Genomic DNA, 9,870 nt, shown 5'->3' with positions numbered 1-9,870 from the left:
ACCTTGATACCCCCCCAGAATGGACCTTGCCTGGGTGGACTCGCTGGGGGAAGAGCACAGAGTGTCAGAGGACGCTAAATCCTCCAAGGAAAGACCCAAGAGGTGTGGAGAGCAGTTCCAGAGCATCACCCGGTGACTCCGTGACAACTGGTGGCAGAGGTGGGATGTACTGCACCCCGTGAATGGCGCTGCTTGCAGTAAGTGACTGGGGAGCAGTAAAACAAAGGGGGGATAATGAGGATCAGGTGTGCTGAAGGCTCAGAGATGGATGGTTTCAGGGGGCAGTTAACCTCTGGAAGTGTGTGACCAGCGAGAAGGACTGCTGGAGTAACGGGGTCCCCTTGAGGACTGCAGTGAGCAGTCTCAGGGGCGGAGGAGCTTGCCACTCTGCCCGGGGAAAGAGGATTTTTGCAGTAGCAGGGTTCCTCTGGGGATTGCAGGAGCAGTCCCAGGGGCAGAGGAGTCTGCAGCTAGACCCTGGCAAAGAGTTGGTGATTACGAGAAGGGCTGGCACACCAGGGGTTCTTCCTGGAAACCATGGGGAGTAAAGAGCACACAGGCCTGTGAGTCCAGAGCCACTTGGGAACGGTGAGGTGATGGCCTATCACCATCTCCTGTAGAAGGACATTGTGATCCTGTGCACAAAGAGAGGGTGACGCATGGGGAAGTTCACCAAGGCATAGTTAATCGTGAGTTGGAGAAGGACCCCTCTGAGGAGAAGATTCCTGACCCAGATGGGGCTACAAGAGGATTTGGGAGCAGCTGGAGAAGCAGCCAGGCATCCCCTAGAGTCTGATCTCCAACCAGATGATGGTTTTCACGATCGGGTTCCCCATCAGGGGATCGGAGACGGATGGGATGGGAGCAGAGTCCGAGAGAGCAAGAGGATCGTGAGAGAGAGCAAGAGTCTGATGAAAAGCTGCAGGAGAAGCAGCAGCAGCACCATGGACTGGGGATGGTGGAGCAGAGAGACATAGGGGGCTGCCCAAGGGTCAGTGGGGAAACACGCCTGGGGTGGCAAGACTCTGGGACAGAGAAAACTGTGGTGGTGCAGCCGCAGATGCTGAGGAGCTGTGGGACCTGGGTGAAGGTCCCCAGGGTGAAGCCCCTCGTCCTGCCTATGGCCCGGATCCCTGTGCAGACCCAGGAGGGTTCTGGCTGGCTGGTTGTTGGGGTTCTCCAGGATATCGGCTGGGAGGCCCTGTTGGGGTGTGAGCGTGTCTCTTTGGCACAGGATCCAGGCCCTGCTCCTGTAACAGCCGAGGGTTTGAATTCTAATCCAGGAAATCAATTGGCTAGGATGGAAATGGTCAGTAAAAATGCAAACGACGTGGCTGGCAGGGGGGAAGGGCTGCTGGGCTCAGGATACCTGCCTACCTGTAACCAGCCCCCTGGGGCTGATTGGGAGGGAGAGATGCTCCCCACCCCCCCTGCACACCGGAGAGGGGGCTCACGCTGGCTCTGATGCTGTGACCAAAGCAAGGAGCTCGCTGCCTGCCCCCACTCGAACCACCACTCCCTAAGTCCCAACCACAGCTGGGGAGGGAAGCCAGCGTCTCGCCCCCGCTCGAGCGGCGACACCCCACGCCCCTCCCAGAGCTGGGCAGGGAAGGCAATGTCCCTCCCCCGCTCGAACCGCCACTTGCCAGGCCCCTTGCAGAGCTGGGCAGGGAAGCCAGCGCCCTGCCCTTCCTGGAACCGCCACTCCCGAATCCCATCCCAGAGCTGGGGAGGGAAGCCAGTGCCCCACCCCTGCTTGAACCACCACTCTCCAGACCCCTACCAGAGCTGGGGAGGGAAGCCACCTCTCTCATAGGAACCTCTCCTTGTAACCTCTCCTCATGGACTGTACCGCACTCAGGTTATCCATGTCCCTTGGCCTCCGCAAGGAGGGATCTTTCTGCAACTTGTCCTGGAACTCAGCAGCTGGGACAGGGATGGGGACCTGCTCTCTCTCGTCGGCTGGGTCTGAGGCCGCAGCCTCTCTGAGCCGTGTCCCTGGGCATTCCCTCCCCAGCAGGTTAGGGTCCTGCACCTCGGGCACAGTACCTTCCGTGTTGTCAGGGTGCAGTGCCCTTCGCTGACTCTGACTACGGGTCACGACCAGGGCACCCCTGGCGTTGCTTGGCCAGACCTCTCATGTTTACGCTGGTTGTCCCACTCCTTCAGTCCTTGCCTCCTCTACTTGAGCTCTTCTTGTCTCAGCTCCCTGTCATGTTCCATCCACATCCATTCCAGGGACGAGGAGCTCTGCTGGGATGATCCCCTTCTGGCCACCGGGGTCAGGGTGCCCTCGGTATTCACTGGGCTTCCCCTAACCTCTTTCCTAGCTATAGGTGGGCAGGATGTCCGGGTGTCCTTGGCAGCAGTCTGGCCCCTCCCAGCCATGTCAGGCCCTGGGGCCCACGCTGCATCTGCTGGGCAGATGCCTCATCGACCAATGCAAAGCCCCCCTGCTTGCACAGCTCCACCAGGTCTTTCTTAAGGTGCTTAGCATAAATCTTCCTGCTGGCCACTCGCCGGCCTGTGCTCTCAGCTTCCACTGGTTCCAGGGAGACCCCTTGTGCACCAGTCCTTTTTCCGGTCACCCCCTCTCTGCCAGGGTCAAGCTGCAAACTCCTCTACCCCTGGGACCGCTCCTGCAATCCCCTCGGGGGGCCCTGTTACTGCAAAGTCCTTCTCTCTGGTCACACAGTCCCAGTGATTAATGATCACCTTACCCCTTCTCTCTCTGACTCTTCAGCCACCTAGTCTTTGTCAGTCCCCTTTTTTTTACTGCTCCCCAGTCACTTACTGCAGGAAGTGCCGTCCATGGGGTGCAGTAAGTCCCGCCGCTGCCACCAGTTGTCACAGAGTGTGGGGGAGTCGGGGCTCTGCACCCCTTTTCCTGTGATTCACCAGGATTCTCAGCCAGTCAGAAAAGCAGGTTTATTTAGACGCCAGGAACACAGTCCAAGACAGGTCTTGCAGGCCCAGACAAGAGGACCCCCCCCAGTTAGGTCCATCTTGGGGCGCTAGGAGCACCACAGCCCCATTTGGGGAGGGGAGTCAGAGCCCTGTCTGTCCTTTCCTTCCTCCCCCAGCCAGCTCCAGACTGCCAAACCCCCTCCAGTCCCTCCTCCTCTCTCAGTTGCTTTCCCCAGGCCAGGAGGTCACCTGATCCCTTTGTCTGAGAGGTGCTGGCTGGTGGATCTCTGCAAGGGGCGGTGATCAGCAGGGGGGGATCTTAGATCAGGTGTGCTTGATGGCACTAGCAGGCCACATGTGGGAAGGATTATGCAGCCCGAACCCTTTTGCCACCCCAATACCCCTGGGGTTCAAACTGGGATTGGGTCTTTTCCCAGCACTCTGGGCTGCGATTGGGGCTTTCTTGGTTAAGATCCCCCCCTCTTGGCTTTTGGCCAGTTTTAGGTTTGGGCAGCCGCTCCCCACCTATTGGCCCAGATTCAACACCTCTGCCGTCCCCACCTTACACTTTTCAGCTTTTACCGTCAGTCCTGCCTCCTTGAGGCATCCCAGCCCCCTCTTCACCTGGGACACCTGTTCCTCCCAGGTCTGGCTAAAGACACACATGTTATTGTATGCCAGGGCCATGTTCTCCATTCCCCTCAGCTTCTCTAGAATCTCCCCAGGCGTAGGGATGGGGTAGGCATTGGACACTGTGATGGCTTTAAGCTTTCAATAGTCCCCACTAAACCAGATCATCCTGTCTCCCTTGGGGATCAGCCCCACGGGTGAGGCCCATGGGCTGTTGAACGGCTGGATGCCATCTAAAGCCAGCAGGCCCTTGACCTCTCTCTCCAGGTTCTGGGCTGCTCTCCCAGTGACTCTGAACAGGGAACACCTGATGGAGAGATTGGGTCCCACCTCAGGGAAGAGATCCCCCAGGGGGTCTTCCCCCTTCTCCTCCCAATCCTCCCCTTCCAGGTTCAGGGGTCCCCTCACTCTCCTCCCATCCAGCAGCTTGAAAGGGATGAACCCTGTGGATTCCTGGGGCATCACCAGCTGCCTCCCGATTCCCCCCAGTTTTAATTCCCGTTGGGGAGCCCATTCCCGGTCAGGAATCCCTTCTCCCACAGGACTCTGTCCCTGCAGCCTTCCCCAAGGGGGTTTGCAGCGCTGTGGCCAGCAAGTTCCCTCAGCTTCTCCAAGGAGGGATCCCTCGGCAGATCACCCCAATGGTTGGGATGGGCCTGGGAAGTTGCAGTAAGAGCGGGGGCGGGGCGCTGGCTTCCCTCCCCAGCTCTAGTAGGGGCCTGGGGGGGTGGCAGTTCGAGTGGGGCAGGGGTGTTGGCTTCCCTCGCCAGCTCTGGGAGGGGAGAGGGGAGTGGCGGTTCCAGCGGGGGCCGTGTGACGGTGCTGCCCGTGGGAGCCAGCTGAGGTCACTCAGTCAGGGTGAACTGCAAACAAAACAGGGCAGAGAATCCCCAGTGAACTGGGGAGAAGCCGTTCCTGCGGGGCGGGGCGCTGAGTTCCCTCCCCATCTCTGGGGAGCGACAGTTCCAGCGAGTGCGGGATGCTCGGCTCCCTCCCGGGCTCTCTGAGGGGACTGCTCCGGTAACGGTCCAGGGAGCCAATTGGCTAGGATGGAAATGGTCAGTGAAAATGCAAGTGACGCGGTTGGCAGGGGGGAGGGGCTGCTGGGCTCAGGGTACCTGCCCCCCTGCACACCGGAGAGGGGGCTCATGATGGCTCTGATGCTGCGACCAAAGCAAGGAGCTCGCTGCCTGCCCCCCACGCCCCTCCCAGAGCTGGGGAGGGAATCCCACGCCCCACCCCCGCTCGAACCGCCACTCCCCAGACCCCTTGCAGAGCTGGGGAGGGAAGCCATCACGCCACCCCCCAGGAACCACCACTCACCACTCCCCTCCCAGAGCTGGTGAGGGAAGCCAGCGCCTCGCCCCTGCTAGATCCGCCAGTCCCCAGGCCCCTCCTTGAGGTGGGGAGGGAAGCCAGCACCCCGCCCCCGCTCAAACTGCCACTTTCCGCTGCGCCCCAGGAGTTAAAGAGCGAATCCAGCACCCCTCCCCTGCTGGAACCGCCACTCCCCACTCCCCTCCCAGAGCTGGAGAGGAAATCCAGCACCCTGCCCCCACTCAAACTGCCACTCCCCAGTCCCCATCCAAAGCTGGGGAAGGAAGCCAGCGCCCCCCACCTGCTGGAACCGCCACTCCCCAGACCCCCCACAGACTGGGGCGGGAAGCCAGCGCCCGGCTCCCGCTGGAACCGCCACTCCCCACGCCCCTCCCAGAGCTGGACATGGAAGCCACCTCTCCCACAGGAACCTCTCCTTGCAACCTCTCCTCATGGACTGTACCGCACTGAGGTCAGCCAGCTCCCTTGGTCTCCGCAAGGTGGGATCTTTCTGCAACTCGGCCTGGATCTCAGCAGCTGGCACAGGGATGGGGACTTGCTCTCTCTCGTCGGCTGTGTCTGAGGCCGCAGCCTCTCTGAGCTGTGTCCCTGGGCGTTCCCTCCCCACCAGGTTAGGGTCCTGCACCTAGGGCACAGTACCTTCCCCGTTGTCAGGGTGCAGTGCCCTGCGCTGACTCTGACTATGGGTCATGACCAGGGCACCCCGGGCGTTGCTTGGCCAGACCTTCAGGGCCCCCCCATTAACACCTCCATGGGCAAATATGGGTGTATCCCCACGTCCTTGGGCCCTCCTTGACCCCCCACTTCAGGTGTACCCTTGCCACGGGAACCTTGAATGAGGTCCCGCACACACCCATCAGGGTCAGGTAGGTGTCAGGAACCATCCGATCTGAAGCCACCACCTCGGGCCGGGCCAGTGTCACCTCTGTACCCGTGTCCCAGTGACCTTCCTCCCATCTACCTCCAGGGAAACAAGGCACTCTCTCCGGAGGGGCAGCCCCACTCCCACCCTGTAAACCAAAAACTCAGAGCCTGGAGCTGATATGAGGACCTCCTCCCTTTTTTACTGGTGGTACGCTGCCAGCCCCCCTTTCTTGGGAATGTTGCCCCTCATCCGACTGGGTCTTTACCCAGTCAGCCCTCTGCGGGTTGGGTCTGCTTGGTCTGTCCCTGAGCTTGGGGCACTGGACCCGTATGTGGCCTCGTTGGCCACAGCGATAGCAGCCCATGTCTCGTGGGTCCCCTCCAGTGGGACGGATGGACCTGATGCTGGATGCTCCCTTTTGGTGGGGGTTCTCCATAGGCCCCCGCTGGGAGATCCCATGGTGACTCTCTCTCTGCGTTGAGGCAGGCTTGCTCCATCGAGACTCCTGCATGTTATCCCCTGCCCGACTGTCCACAAATTGGTCGGCCAGCTGGCCTGTGTGCTGCAGCTTCTCCGGCTTCTGGTCCATCAACCACAACCTCAGGTCGGACGGGCACTGGTCGTACAGGTGCTCCAGTATGAATAGGTCAAGCAGGTCCTCTTTAGTTTGGGCCCCAGCTGTCCACTTGCGGGCATACTCCTGCTCCCGATTGACCAATTGTAGGTATGTGACCTCACGCGTTTTACGCTGACTCCGGAACTTTTTCTGGTACATCTCAGGAATCAGCCCAAACTCCCGTAGCAGGGCCTGTTTGAACAGTTCGTAGTTCCCTGCCTCCGCCCCTTTCAGTCGGCTGTACACCTCCATGGCTGTGGAGTCCAGTAAGGGGGTGAGAAATAAGATCCTGTCTGCAGGGTCAACCCTGTGCAGCTCGCAGGCATTCTCAAAGGCCGTCAGGAAGGTGTCTATGTCCTCCCCCTCCTTACGCTGGGGCAGCAAGCCCTTATCAAAGCTCTTTGTAGGCTTGGGTCCCCACTCACTCGCTACAGCCAGGGCCCCACTGCTCCTCAGCCAGGCCAGCTCCAGCTCATGCTTACGCTGATTCTCCTCCTCCTCCCACTCATGCTGGCGCTGGTTCTCCTCATGTTTACGCTGGTTGTCCCACTCCTTCAGTTCTTGCCTCCTTAACTCGAGCTCTTCTCATCTCAGCTCCCTGTCATGTTCCATCCACATCCATTCCAGGGATGGGGAGCTCCGTCAGGACGATCCCCTGCTGGCCACCGGGGTCAGGGTGCCCTCGGTATTCACTGGGCTTCCCCCAACCTCTTTCCTAGCTATAGGTGGGCAGGGTCTTGGGGTGTCCTCGGCAGCAGTCTGGCCTCTCCCAGCCATGTCAGGCCCCTGGGCCCACGCTGCATCGGCTGGGCAGCTTCCCTCATGGACCGAGCTCCATTCACCCGAGCTATCCTTCTCCTCCAGCTGGGCAATTAGCTGTTCTTTGGTGAACCTCCCAATGCACAGCCCCCTCTGCTTGCACAGCTCCACCAGGTCTTTCTTAAGGCGCTTAGCACACATCTTCCTGCTGGCCACTCGCTGGCCTGTGCTCTCAGCTTCCACCGGTTCCAGGGAGACCCCTCGTGCATCAGCCCTTTTTCTGGTCACCCCCTCTCTGCCAGGGTCAAGCTGCAAACTCCTCTGCCCCTCGGACCACTCCTGCAATCCCCCCAGGAGACCCTGTTACTGCAAAGTCCTTCTCTCTGGTCACACACTCCCAGTGGTTAATCACCCCCTGACCCTGTCTCTCTCTGGTCCTTGTCAGTCCCCCTTTGTTTACTTCTCCCCAGTCACTTACTGCAGGAAGCGCCGTCCATGAGGTGCAGTAAATCCCACCACTGCCACCAGCTGTCACGGAGTGTGGAGGAGTTGGGGCCCTGCACCCCTTTTCCTGCAGTTCACCAGGACTCTCAGCCAGCCAGTAAAGCAGAAGGTTTGTTTAGACGCCAGGAACACAGTCCAAGACAGGTCTTGCAGGCCCAGACAACAGGATCACCCCAGTTAGGTCCATCTTGGGGCCCCAGGAGCACCACAGCCCCATTTAGGTGGGGGCTCAGAGCCCTGTCTGTCCTTCCCTTCCTCCCCCAGCCAGCTCCAGACTGCCAAATCCCCTCCAGACCTTCCTTCTCTCTCAGTTACTTTCCCCAGTCCAGGAGGTCATCTGATCCCTTTGTCTCCAACACTTTCAGCTGGCACCTTTGCAGAGGAGGGACCCAGGCCATCAGTGGCTAGGAGATAGAGTGCCAGGCATTTCGGTGAACTGGCCATTTGCTTTGGTAGATACTTAAGAACTGCCATGGGGACACTGAGGCACCAACACAGTATTCACAGACCACAGTAAGAACAGTCCAAATTCGTCACACCACCTGGCTGCAGGGAGGCTGGGATGTGCTGAGCTAAGGGAGGCAAAGGCTGAGGCCCTGAGAGTTTCCTGTGCTGAGTTCAACTCTCAATAAACCCTCCTGTTTTATGCTGGCTGAGAGTCACTCCAGGCTAGAGAACAGGAGGCATCAACCTCTTCAGGGGTGAGGAGGCCCGGGGGGTCCAGAGCATGTGGACTCCCTGAGGGGGCCCACTGCAGAGACAGAAGTGCTAAAGCTCAGAGAGGTGTGGCTCCAGGATGTGGAGGGGCCTGACCCAGAGTGAGAGTGGACCCCCGAGAAGGGCTGTCGCACTGAAAGGGGCACCCCCCACGGACCGCATGGGGACACGAGTGGGCACGATCTGTGAGTCCGTGACAGAGGGTACGTGAAGGAAGTGTGGAGCAGGACAGGGGGGATGGGGAACGATCAGAGGCGAGGGGGGGTGGGACGCAGGGGCCAGTCGGATCTGGGGCTGTGGGATGCGGGGTGGTTAGACCTGAAGGGGCGGGATGTGGGTCGGAGGGTGGTTGGACCCTGAGGTGGGGCAAGTCAAGGGGCAAGGGGGCAGGTCGGACCCAGGCAGGAGGCATTTCACAGGGCCGGGGGGGCTGGAGGTGTGGTCGGGGGCACTTGGATGCAGATGGGGTGGGGGGCGAAGTAGACCAGGGAGAGGTGGGACATGCTGGGGAGGGTGTGAGACACAAGAGTTTGTGGGAAGGTGCCGGGGGGCAGGGGTCTGAGAGGCGCTGTCTGTGAGGTCTCTGTGGGGGGAGAGGATGAGCAGGGGGGTCTGAGAGGCGCTGGCTGGGGGATCCCAGCAGGCGGGGCTGAACAGGGGGGTCTGAGACAGACTGGCTGGGGGGGTCTCTGCAGGGGGAAGGAATGAGTGGAGCGGTCTGAGAGGTGCTGCCTGGGGGGTCTCTGCAAGGGGTGGTGATCAGCAGGGGGGGTCTTAGGTCGGGTGTGCTTGATGGCACTGACAGGCCGCATGTGGGAAGGATTATGCAGCCTGAATCCTTTTGCCACCCCAATACCCCTGGGGTTCAAACTGAGATTGGCTCTTTTCCCAGCACTCTGGGCTGCGATTGGGGCTTTCTTGGTTAAGAGCCCCCCCTCTTGGCTTTTGGCCAGTTTTAGGTTTGGGCAGCCGCTCCCCACCTATTGGCCCAGATTCAACACCTCTGCCGTCCCCACCTTACACTTTTCAGTTTTTACCGTCAGTCCTGCCTCCTTGAGGCATCCCAGCCCCCTCTTCACCTGGGACACCTGTTCCTCCCAGGTCTGGCTAAAGACACACATGTTATTGTATGCCAGGGCCATGTTCTCCATTCCCCTCAGCTTCTCTAGAATCTCCCCAGGCGTAGGGATGGGGTAGGCATTGGACACTGTGATGGCTTTAAGCTTTCGATAGTCCCCACTAAACCAGATCATCCTGTCTCCCTTGGGGATCCGCCCCACAGGTGAGGCCAATGGGCTGTTGAACGGCTGGATGCCATCTAAAGCTAGCAGGTCCTTGACCTCTCTCTCCAGGTTCTGGGCTGCTCTCCCAGTGACTCTGAACAGGGAACACCTGATGGAGAGATTGGGTCCCACCTCAGGGAAGAGATCCCCCAGGAGGTCTTCCCCCTTCTCCTCCCAATCCTCCCCTTCCAGGTTCAGGGGTCCCCTCACTCTCCTCCCATCCAGCAGCTCGAAAGGGAAGAACCCTGTGG

This window comes from Gopherus flavomarginatus, chromosome 21 (genome assembly GCF_025201925.1).
Source record: "Gopherus flavomarginatus isolate rGopFla2 chromosome 21, rGopFla2.mat.asm, whole genome shotgun sequence".
Lineage (NCBI taxonomy): Eukaryota > Metazoa > Chordata > Testudines > Testudinidae > Gopherus > Gopherus flavomarginatus.
The sequence above is the reverse complement of the archived record's forward strand: the minus strand, read 5'-3'. Positions refer to the sequence as shown.